This window comes from Solanum dulcamara, chromosome 12 (genome assembly GCF_947179165.1).
Source record: "Solanum dulcamara chromosome 12, daSolDulc1.2, whole genome shotgun sequence".
NCBI classification, from domain to species: domain Eukaryota; kingdom Viridiplantae; phylum Streptophyta; class Magnoliopsida; order Solanales; family Solanaceae; genus Solanum; species Solanum dulcamara.
The window spans coordinates 8,187,969-8,208,399 of record NC_077248.1 but is presented as its reverse complement, the minus strand read 5'-3'; the positions used below and the strand labels follow the sequence as shown (position 1 = coordinate 8,208,399).

Here is a 20,431-nt window from a genome sequence, read left to right as displayed (position 1 = left end):
TGTAGATAATCTGGTTGACACTAATTATATCTCTTTCTCTTGTTACACAGATATTGCTCTTAGAGATAAGAGCATTGTATATGATTTGGCTCAGCAGAGAATTGGTTGGGCAGATCATGATTGTAAGTAAAAATATTTAAAATTTAATTTTTTGACATTATTAACTTATCAAGAAAAAGCTCTTATATTATTGATTATTCACAAATTCTTTTTATTATATATAGGTTCATTACCAGTAAATGTGTCTATACCCTCTGGCACAAATCAAGTCATCAATGCTAGAGCCGTACTCTTTCATATGCTAGAGTCAATGCTCCTCATTTACTTATTATGGAGGTGATGTTTGATCCTCTATTTGTCTTATATTATAACTTAATTATGTTTTAATCTGTTAATGTAAGAGATTGCGGAATTGTGAAATCATGAACAACCAAATTGGGATTTTATCACTTGATCGACTACTCAAATGTTGAAATATTTTCAGCTGCATATTTTGGATAGTATTAGTAGTAGTAATAGTAGTTGTTGTGAGCTTTTGTATTAATGGATAGTAGCTGAATAAATCCTTTAAACTTAGATTACTTGTGATTTTTTAGCATGTTGGACTTCTATATCGACTTCTTTGATCTTATTGCAAACACTAGAGCCATCACGACCACCCGGGGCTTGTGTGATCTTCATCGATCTTGTATAATAATTCACATCAAAACCCCTTCCTAGGTGCCTGCGCTGCATTTATATTAGCTTCTTGGAGATTTGACTGAGAGAAGGATTTACGCGAAAAATAGTGAAAAAAGAGATTGCTCAATCTAATGGCTTTCTGATCTTTTCCCCTGTACCTAAACATGTCATGTTTGTAACGACTCTGGCTAAACCTTTACCACTATATTTATAGGGTACATTGTATTGTATGTATCTAACTATTGTTGACTCTTCATAATTTTTTTTACCTCTATTTATGTTCCGTTATTAAGGAAATCTACAGATGGTTTACATGTCGGAAGTCACTGGACTAATATGAGTTTGTATCGGGGTGAAACATTTCCTATAAGTAACTTTTTCAATTTTAGAGATTTGAACTCGAAAACTCTAACTAAAAATTAAGGACTCCTTAATAGGTGATATGATAATAAAAATTTTAAATTCGGTAAATCAAAATATAGGGATAATACATAAATATCTTCTCTTTAACTATAATCGAAATCACTTAAACACACCTAAACTAAGCTAAGGTCCTATAACCCATCCCCCCAACTGATTTTTTTACGTAATTTCGTCCATCTTATTTGTCTACGCAGCACACTCCATCAACTTTATTTAATGAAGCGTAACCAGGCGTGCCCCTCGCGAATTTAAGTTAAACAAAAATAATTTGTTTTCCACTTATGCTACCAAAATATTCCACATGAAATTTAATTTCCCATTTAACTTTATTACCTTTCCCAAAAATCTTATGGTGTTAAATACAACTTTTGATCTTTCTGGGACATGCTCATTTATTAGGGTTTATCGTATGGTGTTAAAGTATAGACGAAATATTCGTAATGATGTTGTTGTTGTTTAGTTGGTTTGAGTTAGGATTTCTTTATTGTTATTTAGCCGTGCATGTGTGAGTGCACTTTTTAAAATAGAAAAGACAAGACAAAGATGAGTTGGGTATTGTGTCTTACAGTAAAGATAGCTTGGGTGTTGTGTGAGTGTGTCTGTATGTGGTGTTACGTGTGGGGCTATAGTAACATTAAAAGTATTGGTGGTCTCCTAAAATTAACATCAACTTTCACTTAGACATCTCAATTAAAATTTGTTTATTTTAGAAACCTTAAGTAAGGCTCCGATGTGTCATTTTGACACTTTTTTGATAATCATCAAAATATATTAAGTGTGTAATGCACTCGCCTGACGTGTCAAAAGTAACGAATTAAATATAGACATGTGACATATATATCAAAAATAATTATCAAATAATGACTTTTGAATAGAAAAAAATGACCAATAATTTGATGACACGTGACATTTTTTTATTCAAATAATAATTTTTTTAAAAAATAAAAATTAACAACTATTAACCCCCACCCTATCAAAAGTCTTCCAACACCACCAACCCGCCGTCGTCTTCCAACACCACCCACCCGCGGCCGTCTTCCAACACCACCTTTTTTCACTCCATATACAAATGAACATACATGCATCCTCAATTTCATCTCCTTCATTGTCTCTTTTCAGAAAAATACCATTTCTTTTTTACCCTTAATTTTCACTAATTTGGTAAATTCACATTGGATTTCTATTGATTTCTTCATTGTCCAGCTAAAACGGAAGTAAAGGATGTCCAAAACTTTAAGTGCTGAAAGCAGGGGCCGGCGATGAAGCAACAGTCGGAGGAGCCACCCACCGCCGCCATCTCAACCGGAGATAAATATAAAATTACTAATAAACATAAAAATCCCACAAATGAAAACACATTATACAAGAAAAATTATTAAAATCCAGCACCGATCTGTGAAATAGTAAAATGAAAGGTTAATTAATAAGTAAGAGGTATGATTGACAAAAATGGAGCTAAATAATCAAAACAAAATCGTGCTAATTGATTTTGCAGAAGAAGAACAACAAATGAAGAAGAAGAATGCTAAAAAATGAAGAAGAAGAAGAATTTTTTTTAAAGAAAAAACGTTCTTCACGCGCTTAAAAAGGGTGCAGCACACGCAATGTGCCAAGTCAGCACAAAGTGTCAGAGTGATACATCGGAGCCTTACTTGAGGTGTCTAAAATGAACAGAGCCAAATTGAGGTGTATAAGTGAAAGTTGATGTCAACTTTAAGGGGCCACCGATGGATTTCGCCTTAAAAGAATTTGTGTAGGGTCACATTCTAAGAAGACAAAATAGGTTGTGTGTTGTGTATGTTTGAGGTCTGTATGTGTGGGATTATAGGTCTGTATTGTAGGGGTTGTAGTAACATTAAAGAACTTAGGGATTGTAGTAACATTAAAGAACTTACTTTAACTTACTTGAACTGCTTGGGTATCTGTTTTTTTCTAAATTCTTATATTCTATTAGTGACTTGTACTTAGTTATTGACTTGTGCTTAATTATAAGTGTGATCGGATATTTATCAATTAGTGACTTAATTATAGGTGTATATGTGGGTATTCTATTTAGTGACTTGTACTTAGTTATTGACTTGTACTTAATTATTAGTGACTTGACTGGAAATCTGTCTATTAGTAACTTAATTATAAGTGTGTATGTGTGTATTCTATTAGTTACTTGCACTTAATTATTGTTTATGTTTATGAATGTAGGTACGTATGAGTGGATTCACATTCATTACTATAAAGTTTTATCATGGTGGGGCCTCATTATTTGAAGGTGAGGATGTGGATATAAATGTTGAGTGAGTGAATATAAAAATATTGACGTGGATACAATATCCTATTTTGAGATTAAAGACTACATTAAAGAACTAAGGTATAGCCCAAATTGCAAATTTAGTATCCGGCCACCTAACAGTTGCATCTTAGGAGATATTGACAATGATGATATTCTCTTATTAATGTGTCATTGTTTGCAAAGTGGGGCTACTTTGGATGTATATGTGCACATGAATGAGGAGAAATCTGGTGAACCTTTTAATAAAGTGGGGACCACTAAAAATCTAGGAGATAATGAAGTAGCTGAGGCTGCTTTAAATGGAGTAGATGTATCTTTAAATACTACCTCAAATATTCCTTCGATATCAGATCCAATAGTTCCAAATAATGATCCATCAGATTCTGAAGATAGTGACTACTCTGTGAAAGAACTTGATGAATCAACTGATGAAAGTAATGATTCTGAAAATAGTGAACTGATTGAAATGATAATTATGAAAGTGATGTTCATGAGGAGTTAGTACAGTTTAGGGCTACGGATAGATCACTTTCGAGGAGGAAAAGAAGTGAGAGAATTCCTGCAGACACTGAAAAAGTACCATGTGGTAATGCTGGATCAGATCTTGGGTTTGATGAGACTTTTGTTAGTAAAAATTCTTTAGAAGGAAGTTTAGGAGGTGATGAACCATATTATGCAAGTTCTGATGCTTGTAGCTTTGAAACTGACACAAATGATAGTTGTCTTGAGAAAGGTGAAAAAATGAGGCTCAAATTGCCTAGAACAAGAAGGAAAAAATAAATCAAAATAGTTTCAGATTTGATCCCAACAGTAACAAGATTATGTGGCAGTTGGGTATGATTTTTGAAAGTGTGAAAAAGTTTAGATTGACAATCACTAATTATGCACTTTAGAGAAGGGTTTAGATTGAGAAATATGTAAATAAGCCAACTAGAGTAAGGGTGAGATGTTGTAAGGAAAATTGCAAATGGTTATTATATGCAAGTCTTGACAAAAAGAACTAATAACTTTGTTGTTAGGACTTACATTCCAGTACATCTATGTCATATGACCTCTTGTGCAACTCTAAATTTCTGGCCAGTACTTTTAAAGATAGAGTAATTGAACAACCAAATATCAGAGTGTTCAAGTTGCAAGAGTTAATCAGAAAGAAGTATAATGTGCATGTTGTTAAGACCACAGCTAGAAGAGCAGGAGCTAAAATTCTGAATGAAATTATTGGTGATCATATTAAGGAGTTTGGGAGAATTCTTGATTATAAGGATGAAGTGTAGGTCTAATCATGGGAGTACTTGTGTGTGAAGCTTGGTGAGGCTAATGAACTTCGTAGGCCAATATTTGAGGCATTTTACATCTTCTTTGAAGCACACAAGATGAAATTCATATCATGTAGAAAATGTATTGGGTTGGATGGTTGTTTCTTGAAGGGAGTAGCCAGGGGTCAACTACTTATTGCAGTGGCCAAGAATGGCAATAACCAAATGCTTCCACTTGCTTGGGCAGCAGTGGAAAATAAGAACAAAAATAGTTGGACTTGTTTTATTTCTCTATTGCAAGAAGTCTTGAGATTAGGAGATGGAACGCATTTCACCATTATGTCAGATATGCAGAAGGTAAATATTTCTATTTCACAGTTACATTTTGTTTGCTTTACATTCTATTAGTTTTCTGTTTTTCTTTTTCAAATAGACTCTGTAACATTTTTTATAATCTGTAGTGTATGGATATAGCTATTAAGGAGTTGTTACCAGCTTGTGAGGAAGGAAGGTGTGCTAGACATTTCCTAGCAAATTGGCTAAAGAGTTGGAGGGGTTTGCAAAGGAAGAACTTGTTCTGGAAGTGTGCTAGAAGTACTTTTGAGGCTGAATTCAAAGCAAATCTGAATGAGTTGTCTAAACTAGGTAAGAAAATAGTTAATGATCTACTTTAGTATGATAAATAATATTGGTGCAAAGTGTATTTTAATTGTGAAGTCAAGTATGATGCAATAGATAATAATATGTGTGAGAGATTTAATGCTTGGATATTATCAGCAAGGCATAAAACCATTATTAGTATGCTTGAAGAGATAAAGGTTAAGGTCATGAGTAGACTAGCTAGGTTAAGTGAATTTCCAAATACTCTGGTAACCAACTTCTCTCCAACGGCAATGAAAGTACAAGAGGGCGATATTGATAAGTCAATGAGATGTAACATTGAGTTTAATGGAGTAACAGGATATGAAATTTTAGATGGATACAAACAAACACGTTGTGTGTTTGAGGAAGAGGGAAAGTAGTTGTAGATCTTAGATGTTGAAGGGGATATCATGTGTATATGCCTTAGCTGCAATGCTGCATAAGCAATATGATCCACACGATTTTATTCATCCATGCTACTTTAAACAGAGGGACTTGATGACTTACTCACATTTCATGCAACCTATGAACAACATGCCAATGTGGCCAGAATCAACAAATCCTCTTATTGCTCTACTAGTGATCAAATAATTGCCAGGCAAACCTAAAACATTGAGAAGGGATGAAGCTGCTGAAACTATGGTGTCTGCTAAATTGATAAAAATTGGACTAGAGAAGACACGTAGTCCTTGCCATGTTTAAGGTCATAACAAAAGAGGATGTCATTTGCTAAGGAGTGATGGAGTTGGTTCTACTGTGTCACGACCCATCCCCGTAGGCCGTGACTAGGGTTCGACTTGGACCCCCGTATATCTAACCATTAGATATGAGTACAGTATAAAAGCGCCCCAGTGGGTGGTAATACTTTCATATACATGTAACCTCTTTCATTTGCATCATACCCTGAAAAGGCACGCAAGCCGACAAGGCTGCCATAACATATCAATATTTATAACATGTTATTTAAACACAGCTGAACAAACTAGTAAATAACCCACACACATATATATAAACCTCTAATAGTATGAGAGATAACATATGGAGGGACAGGGCCCCCGATGTACCCCTGAATAACAAAGCAAATATATACATCAAGGGACCGGTACCAAAACTATGCTCCGATACAATGGAGCTTCTCCCGAATTGCTGATTGGAGTCCTAAGATGGTATGTCTCCAAAATGTGCGTCTGTACCTGCGGGCATGAAACGCAGCCCCCCGAGGAAAAGGGGTCAGTACGATATATGTACTGAGTATACAAAGTATAACGTAGTACTGTAGTCATCCTAAGTGCCCTCTAAATGCCATTAGGGGCCATATCAATTAGGACCTTAGGAACCATAGACATATACCAAAATAGTGCTACCAGCTTATCGAATCAGAGATAACTGTTATCATATAGTCCTTAGGACTAGGGGCTTATACCTCCGTTACTTGCTAACATATAGAGGGTTCAAGGAAGGTAGTTTAACTACTTTAAGAGTTTGATATCTAAAAGTGAATAAGAGACAGGAAGTACATTCGGAACTTAGGAATGGAATAACCCAGAGCTCATATCATATTTAACTTACATCTAAGACATGCCAAAAGAAGAGACAGGATAAGCTTTACATATTCTCTACTTTCCCTCATGTAGTCACCCTATACATATGTGTCGAGGAACGTACGAGCCGATCCTTATATAGTAACAAGTATCGGGGGACGTTCGACCCGATCCTTATATACATATACCATACCCGGCCCACCAAGGGACTCGGTATTATAACATCATATTTATGTCAAGGACATATCAAGAGAAAAGAATGGTAGCTTTACATACCTTTTGATGGATTAACTGTAATCCAGCTTGCCCCGTTATCTCCTTAACCTATTAACACGAAAGTAATACTAAGATTAATAACCTTTCACTTTCCAAGTTCCAAATCTACAACCAAGTATCCATAGGAATCATTTCCTTATCCATTTGCCTCGACTAGTTTATTACTAGTTCCGAAGTTGGTTAAAATCGGGCAGCATCTCCCCTATAACTTGACCTGTCCAAATTCTAATCTTAGAAGCCATATTACCAACAACAACCAGAAGCTCATACATAAGTAAACCACTTCAATATTACACAATATAAACTCCAAACAACTTGCTCGAAACTACAATACCAAAATAGGGTTTTTAATCTCTATTTCGTAAAACTTTTAACCATACAAAATGGAGGGTAGTGTGGATGCAACCAACAGAACCCACACCCTTTTTAGAACCCTTTCCAGCCCTGCAACATGTAACCAAAAAACCTCCAACCCACAGCACCACAATCACAACATACTATTCAACTTTGACTTAACTAAAATGACTTCAATTTAGTTTGTTTCTAAAGTCAAACATCCTTATGCAATTTTCCTACTTCCAGCCTCATTTAAGACATTTAATACACTCCATAACAATATTATTAGCTCCACTTTGAAAAGGAAGACCTTACCTTGTCCAAAACTTGCCAAAATTTGCCTCGAAAGTCTTCTTAACGTGGCTGAAACTTTGTGTCTGTTTGTTATCCTCCTAGTGCTGCTTCAAACCATAAATTTATATTAATAACACATTTATTCCATCATGGTATACCCTAGATAATTAATTAATGGAATGAAATCGGAGAACTCACATCTTTCTCCCCCTTGGCCAACGCTACTCTCTCATTAGCTTAGGGTTTCCTTTTTCTTTTTTCTTGAATTTTTGAAGGAGAAATGACTTAAGAGTCATCAAATATACATATATAGGCTACCTTAGGAGGTAAAACGTGTCATACCCTTAGGGTGACACGTGCCCAACCCTTATTGGGCCAACACATCTATGTAGTCAATTCGGGCTGCCACATGGCAGGTGGGGTCCACCCCCAAGAAGGTGGGTCACCTACTTGACCCCAAGAAGGTGCATCACTTGTTGCCACGTGTCAGATTCCCTTGCTGCCATGTGTTACTCTTTTTTCCTCCTCGTGGGTTCGTAATCTTGTCTTACTTTAAGAACATATGTAAGCCTTGCTACGTAAGATCGGCGTGTACTCAAGTAGCTTAAGTATGTAGGAATTCAAAGTTGGTAGCTTACATAAGTAAGTCGAGTCCTACGACTCGTTACATGGCCTCCAACTCCTTCCGGACTCTTATAACCTTATTTCCAACCTTCCCTATTATGGGGTATCACCTTCTCCTTTCCTTAGATTTTGTTTATAGCGTGGTAGATAATCTAGATCACATGGCACTTTGTAAGAGGCTTAAGCACCTTTCCAGAAACATACGAACACATTCCAAGGTACAAAATTATAGGGTATAACATCCTTCCCCCCTTTATAACATTCATCCTCGAATGTTAATCAAAACATTCCTCAAGATCTTATAAAGACTATAGGAAGAGTTCTTTCCATTGCAATAGCATATACTTTTATCGAGCAACCATTATAAGAGTTCTAGAAGTTGGGATTACCTGTAGATATAAGGAATAGGTGCGGACATTTATATTTCATCTGCTCTTTAGCTTTCCAAGTCGTCTCTTTGTGCTTCTTACCTCATCACAATACTTTGATGGAAGCTATATCCGTAGTTCACCATTTTCCCACTCTGCCGATCCAGGATGGCGATAGGTTACTCCTCGTAGGATAACTCCCTTGTGAACTGGTCATCATTTATAGGGTATACTCTGGATAGATCACCAGTACACTTATGAAGCATTGATACATTCAAGACTGGGTGTACTGCTTTCAAATCCGCTGGTAGGTCCAGCTCGTAGGAAACCTTGCATAGTTGGCGGAGGATCTGATAAGGATCAATGTACCTCGGACTAAGCTTCCCCTTCTGGCTGAACCTTATTACTCCTTTCTTGAGTGACACCTTCAAGAACACCCAATCATCCATTTGAAACTCTAGAAGTCGATGTGGATTACCTACATATGTCTTCTGTCGACTCTGGACGGCTGATAACCTTTCATGAATGAGCTTCATCTTCTATACAACTTATTGAACCATGTCTGGGCCTATTATTTATGTTTTACCAACATCAAACCAACTATTTGGCGACCTACACTGCCTACTATACAAAGTCTCAAATGGGGCTATCTAGATAAGAGAATGATAGTTAATATCAGAAGTAATCTTGACAGGTAGTAGGCAATTGCCCTACCTGCCTTTGAAGTCAACCGTATAGGTCCACAATATCTTCTAGCATTTAGCTAGTAAGCTCAGTCTATCCCTTAACTTGGGAGTAAAATATTGTATGAAGACTTATCTGTCTTCCCTATCTTTCCGTGGACTGATATTCAATAGTTATCTGTAACTTGGGCTTCTCCATCTGAGACAATAGCTATAGGAACTCTTTAGAGTCTTATTACCTTCTTGACCTATAACTTTACACAGTTTCAATTGAACAGGTAGGCCTGAGTAATGCATATGGGCTGATGTTGTTTGCCTATTAACAACAATCCCATATAGAATCATACGTCCATGGAGTACAAAGTGAGTCTTGTAACCAAGGTTGTGTTGGGGAATCTTCGACCTCGTGCTTTACTCCTTGCCTTCCTTAGATGATCTCAACTGGTACCTTAACCCTTTGGTTTTACTTTTTGATCCCTAGAGTTGGCTATTGAGTAGTGTTGAAGTTCCCCCATACAATGATCTTCATGATCTCTCTGTGCTTTGTCTATCGTTAACTTGTATAATTCTGCAGGACCTTGGCACCTAGGTGCACCATTTATTAGTAACCAACTGATTCTTCTCGTCTTGCTTAAACACTTGTAAAACTCTCTTAACCCAACTTGTAACATTCTAGGTACATGATCTTGTGTTGTTGCTTCATCGTTAGTTCAGATTCTTCCATGGTCTCTTTACTCAAATTTTACTCCAAGTTTTCTATCACACGTTACATGGCAATCTTTGCAATAATGTGCGAAGGCACTTAACTTAGCCCAAGAGTTACCTTAGCATCGTCTCGCTAGTCTTCATGTTTCACCTTGCCTGCTCCTTTCTTATCTTACAACCGGTATCAGGATAGATATTTGGTTCAACCATGGCCATGTCCTTTCGGTAGTTTGGTTTAACTCCACTTTGTTTTTCTCTATAATGTATCCAAACTATCATAAACCTTTTTTTATCATGAACTCTTTTGCTTGGTCTTATGCTGAACATACGAATATTCGTAGGTTGCACAACCATTCTTATACAACTGGTATGAGGTAGACGTAGTCTTTTCGTCCCCTGGTTCATCTTGCCTTACATATCACCTTCACAGTAGGACTTACTCGTGCTAGCGCTATTTTGTTCTACTTTTTTTCTCTTCCTTTATGCACATTTCTCTTTGCTACTTGTATGTTACAATATCAACAACCAACGACTCGGTTGCCACGTTTTAACCTTTACTCAGACATGGCGTTACTACCATTTACAAGGTCTTTAGGTTGCTCAGTCTTACCCTCTTATCACATTCACATTTTTTTTGTAGGCACCCATCCCATAAGGTCTTTACCAATGATTCTCCGCACGGTCTTAGGTATCCTAACTTCTATTCATTTATTGCTGGCCTTTAGTCTTTGCTAACTCGTGCCAGTATGGGACCCAAGCGTTCCTGTTAACACATGGTAGTGTCGGTTGATTCCATCTCACGCTTTTATTTCTCTTGTCCACTTTCCCCCTTTATGGTGTATCCATGTCATCCTCCGTTTATTTCTAACTATTCCTACGCATATGATTCTGTTCCATAAGCTCTTATCCTTGCCGGGTATTTGAGGTTAACTTCCAATCCTTCTCAGTCTCATGTCAAATTTACTTTAATAATGGTCTTGTCTTCTTGCCTTTTCGTACTACACCTTTAGCTCGTAGCTATCTATTCTTTTTTTTGTCTAATACTTATACTTAATTGATCACGTCTATCTTGAGTGCTCCCTATAGTAGTCCTTTTATGCTTCCATTCCATGGCCATTTTTATGCTCAAGGAGTTTCATGTTACCCCTATATCCTTTGGGAAAATCATTCTTTAGTATCTCCGACCCTTCTGAATCCTTCTAGTATGTTATCCAATATAGGAAACATATGACTCTGGATAGCCCATAAGTTCATGTCTTCCATCCACCAGTTCCCTTTTCATTTAGTCGCTTAAGGATCAATAAAAGGTTACCGTAAAGCATCCTCCAACCACCACCAGAAGGAAATTAAAATCCAATAAGCACCACAATATTTTTCTAGTACTTAACTCACATGGTTTTCCTCTATGTTCATTCTTGAGTCGTGAACAAATTATCTAGTTCACTACTAATGGTTGAGGGTTTTGTACGCTCCCACAAAATTGGAATCCAATCGCTGGATACTTTGCCCTCCAACAGGAGTTTTCTTTCGAAATAAAACTCCCTGAGTGAACATGGGCCCCCTTTACCAACAACATGGAGGGTACCCATTACAACTTTAGCTCATCATAATAAGGGTATTCGGTACCAACCTCTGAAACATTTTATGAACCTATATTTTAGTCTTTTCTCCCTCTTCTTTTTTTTCCTTGGGAAATTTCGGTAGAGTTTTCCCTATATTCCTTATTATCCAAAACCTGCATGCAGGAAATATCGACAATGCCATGCAAGGACAACGTATACGTACATCCATATCATATCATATCACAACCATAATGCCTCACAGGGCCAACATATATATATATATATTGATAGCATCTCGTTTTACAGCCACACAGGGCTTCCTATATTAAGCCGAAACAAAAATGGCAAATTGCCCCATATAGGTAATAATAACCATACTTATCACCCTCCTATACCTGTAGTCGATCAATCCTCAGTTCGACCTGGTGATCTAGGAGGTGAAGGGTGCTCCCCATCTTTATCTGGTTGTCATCTGCTTGTCTGCCCTTCGTCATCTTTCTCGCTTGAATCCAGGAGACATAGATAACCAGGTAAACCCTGGTTTATCGATGACCAAGATAGGGGGCTCGAATATGCGGTAACACTTACCGTAGTAGCCGGCCTGATGTAGTGCTCTGTTATAAAAGTAACTGGTATGGCTTTCAGAACCACTTCTCTGGTCATCGAAAATTTTGGAGAATTTGTCGTTGTACCCTCCGAGGGGTCAGTCTCAATAGCATAATTAGAGTCTTCTAAAGGATCGGTCTCAATCGTGTAATTGGGATCCTCCGAGGGATCAACCTCAATAGAATAGCTAGGACTTCTCTTGCTTGGTCCTGAAGCCTGAGGTCCCGGTCCCGAATGCACCCTGGGTCCTTCTCTGCACCCCTTCCACTATCTAGAGATGGCTTTTTCATTTTCCACCACGATCTGTACCTACCTACAAGGAAGGAGGTCAGAAACAATCTCTCCTTTATAGGCATCACCGTACACATAACAGTTCGTTAGGGAGGGATTATCCTAATAGTACAACTTTATTGCATGATCTTAGATATGAAAGAAAGGTAACATCCTAAATGTCCTATAGCCTCTTGTCTATATATGTGGTGCATAGCACACTGATAAACAAGACTCTACTAAACACGGTCTGTAGACATTCCAAGGAAGAACTGCTCTGATACCACTTATGTCACGACCCATCCCCGTAGGCCGTGAGTGGAGTTCGAATTGGACCCCCGTATATCTAACCATTAGATATGAGTACAGTATACAAGTGCCCAATGGGTGGTAATAATTTCATATACATGTAGCCTCTTTCATTTGCATCATACCCTGAAAGGGCACGCAAGCCAACAAGGCTGCCATAACATATCAATATTTATAATACTTTATTTAGACACAGCTGAATAAATTGGTAAATAACCCACACACATATCTACATACCTCTAAGAGTATGAGCGATAATATATGGCGGGACAGGCCCCCCGTCGTACCCCTGAATAATAAAACAAATATTTACATCAAGGGACTAGTACCAAAACTAGGCTCCGATACAATGGAGCTTCTCCCGGCTTGCTGATTGGAGTCCTAAGTTGGTGGGTCTCCAAAATGTGCGTCTGTACCTGCGGGTATGAAACGCAGCCCCCCGAGGAAAGAGAGTTCAGTACGATATATATACTGAGTATACAAAGCATAACGTAGCCTAAATAGGAGCATATCTGAAATAGAGGCTCAGGAGACAAGTATGTTACTGAAGAAACCACTGTACTTGTACCTTGTGAATCATAAAAACATGCATGCTTGCTCATATCATACAATATAGCCGGCCCTTTTAGGGACTCGGTGAATCATATATTTGTAGGACCATCATAGGGTCCAACGCCATCATCACCTTATTACACCACATCATCATATATATACATACGTACCCGACCCTCTAGTGAGGGACTCGGTGAGTTAATCATGTCATTGCATTATCATGCCTTCATATAGCGTACCCGACCCTTTAGTGAGGGACTTAGTGGACAATGCAGTGAACTGTACATGATTACGTACTAGGCCCAGGACTCGGTGATAAAAGTGTTACAGTATGCACGAGCAGAGTAATGAGCAACCATCCATATGCAATTTAAATCATCATTTAAGACTCGATAGAATAGGAAGAACAAGCTATCGTTTGGGGACTAGAGTAGTACTGTAGTCATCCCAAGTGCCCTCTAAATGCCATTAGGGGCCATATCAATTGGGACCTTAAGAACCATACACAAATACCAAAATAGTGCTACCAGCTTATCGAATCAGAGATAACTATTATCATATAGTCCTTAGGACTAGGGGCTTATACCTCCGTTACTTCTTAACATATAGAGGGTTCAAGGAAGGTAGTTTAACTACTTTAAGAGTTTGACATCTAAAAGTGAATAAGAGACAGGAAGCACATTCAGAACTTAGGAATGGAATAACCGAGAGCTCGTATCATATTTAACTTACATCTAAGACATGCCAAAAAAAGAGACAAGATAAGCTTTAAATATGTGCCGAGGAATATATGGCCCGATCCTTATATAGTAACAAGTGTCGGGGGACGTTCGGCCCGATCCTTATATACATATACCGTACCTAGCCCACCAAGGGACTGGTATCATAACATCATATTTATGTCAAGGACATATCAAGAGAAAATAAGGGTAGCTTTACATACCCTTTGATGGATTAACTGTAATATAGCTTGTCCCGTTATCTCCTTAACCTATTAACACAAAAGTAATACTAATATTAATAACCTCACTTTCCAAGTTCCAAATCTACAACCAAGTATACAAAGGAATCATTTTCTTATCCATTTGCCTCAACTAGTTTATTACTAGTTCCGAAGTTAGCGGAAATCGGGCAGCATCTCCCCTATAAATTGCCCTATCCAAATTCTAATCTTATCATACATATTACCAATAACAACCAGCAGCTCATACACAAGTAAACCACTTCAATATTACACAATACAAACTCCAAACATTCGCTCGAAACTACGATACCAAAATAGAGTTTTTAATCTCTATTTCGTAAAACCTTTAACCATATGAAATGGAGGGTCGTGTGGCTGCAACCATCAGCACTCACACCCTTTTTAGAACCCTTTCCATCCCTGCAACATGAAACCAAACCACCTCCAATTTGCAGCATCACAATCACAATATACTATTCGACTTCGACTTAATTAAAACGACTTCAATTTAGTTTGTTTCTAACGTCAAGCATACTTATGAAATTTTCCTACTTACAGCCTCATTTAAGATATGTAATACACTCCATAGCAATATTATTAGCTCCACTTTGAAAGGGAAGACCTTACCTTGTCCAAAACTTACCAAAATTCGCCTAGGAAGTCCTCTTAATGCGGCTGAAACTTTGTGGTTGTTTGTTATCCTTCTGGTGCTGCTTCAAACCATAAATTTACATTACTAACACCTTTATTACATTGTGGTATACCCTAGATAATTAATTCATGGAACAAAATCGGAGAACTCACCTCTTTCTCCCCCTTGGTCGACGCTACTCTCTCTTTAGCTTAGGGTTTCCTTTTTCTTTTTTCTTGAATTTTTGAAGGAAAAATGACTTAAGAGTCATCAAATATACATATATAGGATGCCTTAGGAGGTGACACGTGTCATCCCCTTAGGATGTATATCTAGAACTAATAATCCAAGTGCAAGTACAAGAGAAAGTGTAAGTGCATCAAGGGATGCACCTAGTAGCACTACAACTCCTTCTAACAGAATACCAACTGCAACAACATCACCAAGGCATAGTGCAAGTGTATCAAGGATTGCACCTAGAACCACTGCACCTCCTTCTAACAAAATACCAAGTGCATCACCATCACCATCACCAAAAACTAGGAGTGGTAGAGGAAGGAGTAGGGGAATGGAAAGTGAAGCAAGAGGAGTTAATCATCTACTTGAAAGTTGGTTTACATGCTCTCAAGGTAGTACAATACATGACCAGAATTCAAATGCTGCACCAAATGAAACTACTACTGGAAACACAACCCAATTTAAAAAGCCATGAGTAACTGAGATGGGTGTGTTTCAAGCTAAAAATGGGTTCAAAACTTTCAATGTAAGTATTGTGATGCATTTATAATTTTTGTACTTAAATAAGAACATCAACTTATACAATTAATCTTTTTTTGTAGTCTGGACTGCCACGTAGCAGAATATTATCGATTGGACCAAAAAGAGTCTTGAGATCATCAGTTATAACTGGAGATATTGATTTCAAACAAACAAGTGGATTGAAGTGGAAAGGAAATCAAGCAATCACAACAAGAAGGCTCCAGGAGATTAGAGATCAATCAAGGCCTTCAACATGGTATTAATCTGGATCGAGACCCGACTTCTGACCTTAGATTTGATCCTACACTCGACTTTTGAATCGATCCGACCTTGATATTCGACAGGAGACCCAAACTTGACTTCTGACTTATAACCTGCCCCGACTTTCAACCTGAATATCTGACCTCGACATCAAACCTGTACCTGACTTGTGAACCAAGCTCTGACCCCAACTTTCGATCTAGGATTCAACCCCTAATTTAGACTTAGGACTTGAATCCAACTCTGGATTTTGGACTCGACTTCCAAATCAGGACTTGACCACGAGATCTGACATTTGAATCAAGATTCGATCTCGATATTCAACTCCAAAAAATGATTAAGGACCCACTACAATACTGAACCTAGGATTAGACCCCGACTCTTAATCTGAAATTCGACTCCAACACCCGACATGAAACCCCAACCTTGACACCACACCTAGAATCTTACGTCAATTTCTAACTCGGGATCCGTCACTCAAATTGAGATCTGACCACGATCTGACCAGGGATCCAGGAGTTGGATCTCGAATCATCTTGAATTTTGGAGAAAAGATTAATGACGGAAGGTTGTATCTCATTGAATTGTTGATTGAATATTTTGCCTTTTATTGAAAGACTCTAAGATAAAATTATCATTAACTATTTTTGTCACGACCCAACTCCGTAGGCCATGACTGGTGCCCGAGTTGGGCACCCATACGTACCCTTAGTCCCACTTAGTACATTAATTGAATAAACATAGGTAATGATTAGAAGGGATCTCTAAACAGATATAATGCACGAGGGCCGATAGGCCATCATGAAATACAAAAAAACCCAAAACATATATACAAAACCCACATCTCATGTCTACAGACCTCTACAGAATGATATCCTAGTCATATGACGGGACAGGGCCCCGCCGTACCCTTGAACAACGTATATATATATACAACAGAAAGTGTCAGTACCAAAATAGGTTCCAAACAAAGGAGCACTATCGACCAACATGGTGGATGTCCTAAGCGAGCGGATTAGCAAACCAATCGTCTGTACCTGCGGGCATGTAACGCAGCCTCCGAAGAAAGGGGGGTCAGTACGGAAAATGTACTGAGTATGTAGAGCATGAACTGTAATAAGTAAAGTTATTTCCAGAGCAGAAAGTGCAAAAATGAGCAAAATATCCAGAAATATCAAATGCTTATCAAACCACATATAATGGGTTGTAATAAGTAAAGTCATTACCGTAATAGAATGTACAAAACTGAGCAAAATATTCGGAGATATCAAATGCTGATAAAAACCTCAGATAATGTATGCAGAAAAACATATGCCATATCCGGCCCCATTATGGGACTCGGTGAACAAATGTGGTCGCCCTCCTGTCATTAGCGCCACAGCACAGCATAACACCAGAATAGGGAATATCTCCGTAACAAATCATATCATATCAGATGGCCATATCAAATTATATCATATCACATCATATCATATCATAAGCATATGTGTACATGGCACAGCATAACTCCGTGGCATAACATACACCACCCCATGTACATGTCATACCTGCCCCTCACGTCAGGACACGACGAACAATGCAGAAAAGTATGCACGATAACATATCCTAGCCCAGGCTCAGTGAAGGAAGCATTGAGGCATCCACGAGTGGAGTAGCGAGAAACTATATGCAATTTAAATCATATTTAAGACTCAATGGAATAATCAGAATGAGCTATCATTTAAAAATCAAGATGAGACTCATGTCAAGTACCTTTCGAAAGTTACCCTGGATTATATTAGAATAGATCTTCTGGAATCATATAGACGTATCGAAGCATAATAAAATACCTTTTGGAAATCAAGGAATTGGCCATCCTAATGGCTCTAGGAATAGGAACCTCTTTGAAATTATATAAAAGTCATATTTTTGTTTCATAAATACCATACCAAAACAAAGATTATCTTTACATACATATGTCAAAACATGAAAATTGAAAGAATATGCTTTACATACTTATGTCAAAAACATGCCAAAAGAAAGAAAGGTTTTACATACTTATAACAAATACATGCCAAAAGAAGAGAAAGTATAAGCTTTACGTACTTATGACAAAGACATGCCAAAAGAAAGAAAGGTTAGCTTTACGTACCTCTTACGGATTACTCTTAACTATGCTCGCCTCATCGTCTCTTGAACCTATTTAACATAAAATTAATACTAAGGTTAATAAACTTTCACTTTCCAATTTCCAACTCTACACCCAAGTAACCATAGGAATCATTTCCTTATCTATGTCTCTCGACTAGTTTATTACTAGCTCCGAATCTACCGAAAATTGGGCAGCATCTTCCCTGTAACTTGAACATCCCCGAGTTTTCAACTCGGCCACCATGTCAACAACCATACCAACAACAACATACAGCAGCATGTGTACAAGTAAATCACTTCAACTTTACACAATACAAGCTCTATACAACTCATTCCAAACTACGGTACCAAAATAGAGTTTTTAACCTTTATTTCATAAAATATGTAGCCATACCAAACGGAGGGTTATGTGGCTGCAACCAGCAGCACCCACATCCATGTTTGAGTACTTTACAGCCCTGCAACACACAATTAAACCACCACCAAACTGCAGCACCACAACAACAACACACTACACGACTTCTATTAAACTACTACGACTTCCATTTAGTTTGTTTCCAACGTCAAACATCCTTATACATTTTTTTCCACTTCCAGCATATTTTAAGACATGTAATATACTTCATAACATCATCATAAAGTCCAGTTCAAAACAGAAAACTTTACCTTTCCCGAAATTCACCAAAACTCGCCAAAACTTGCCTCGGAATTTCCTTTAGCGCAGCTGAAACTTATGGGCTGTTTGGTAACATTTTGGGCTGACTCAAACCTTAAAATTTCATTACGAACATCTTCATAACATCATGTTATATCTCATATAATTAATTCTCGGCACGGAATCAGAAAACTTACCTTTGTTTCCTCCCAAAACCATAGCTCTTTCTTCTTTCTAGCCTAAGTTTCTCTTCTCTTCTCTTCTTTCTTTCTCTTGTCATTTCGTTTTTCTTGTATTGAAATCTCTAGATGAGTGTGGAAATTAATGAGTCATAAGACTCATATATATATATATACAACTTTAGGGGTGACACATGTCATCCCCTAAGTGGTGACACGTGTCAAGCCCTAAGTGGTGACAAATGTCAAGATCTAAGTGGTGACACATGTCAAGGTTTCATTGGTCCAACACACCCCTTTCCTCCAATCACGGGCTTCCATGTGGCATGTGGGGCCCACATGAGTCTTCTTGAAGACTTTATGAAATTCTTATTTTACCCCTAGCCTTCCATAATATTACCATAGGCCACTTTGCCAACTTTCCTCTTTGCCCTTTGCCTTTTCCATTATTTCCACACTATTAATAATCATAAATAATATTCATATCCAACTTGTATCTTAAATAAATTTTGGAAGATGGTCATTCCCTTAACTTTACCACAGCTACCCTAAAACATCCAACCATATAAAATATGGGATATAACATTCTCTATGAGAAATTCCAATTTTTGCCCCTCACCTTTTATAATATTTCCAAGTTGAAATTCTAATTTAGTCATAAGAATTTTGTATCCAACAAGATCAAACATAGCCTTGTCCTTGACTTGTTACCATTATCTTCAAAATATCCTAATGTGCAAAATACGGGTTATAACAATTTTTCTACAATAAACAAAATTATCATTTGCTATTTTTTTTACAATAGACAAAATGAACATTTACTATTTTTTAAATAATTTTTATTTAATTACTATGCAAATATGAAAGACTTTAAAATTAATTAAAGTTATAATTATTAAATATTTACTCATTAAGAATATAAAAGTCGTTCAATATTTAATGGATATTTTGGTCAACCAATATGATAAAATGTGTAGAAATTCCCTACTCATAGTTAGCTTGAAATAAATATAATGTTAAACTCCTAGTATTAATAGGATAATACGTATCCTGCAATAAACTTAGTCATAATATAAATATGTTTTGTTTGGTCCTAGTACAAAATTATATTTATACCTATTAGTAACTTCTTAGATGGGGGAAATTTTAACTTAAAAGGGCATATAAATAAATCAACTCTTAATGGATATTTTGGTCAATCAATATTTATATTCATGCTTTTATAATAATACTAGTTTCTGGGAACGTGCTTTACACGTCTGTCCCTTATTATTATTATTATTATTATTATTATTATTATTATTATTATTATTATTATTATTATTATCATCATTATTATTATTATTATTATAAATTTTCTAAATATTTAGAAAGTTGAGTTATAAAATAGAAAATGTTGACATAAAAAATATTAATTTTATCATTTACATTTTATTC

The 20,431-nt window shown here is 37.0% G+C and overlaps 1 pseudogene; it reads left to right on the top strand.

Annotated features, from left to right (window-relative positions):
* The first annotated feature begins 5,983 nt into the window (after positions 1 to 5,983).
* Positions 5,984 to 16,032, top strand: LOC129875562 (uncharacterized; annotated as a pseudogene).
* The last annotated feature ends 4,399 nt before the right edge of the window (positions 16,033 to 20,431 follow it).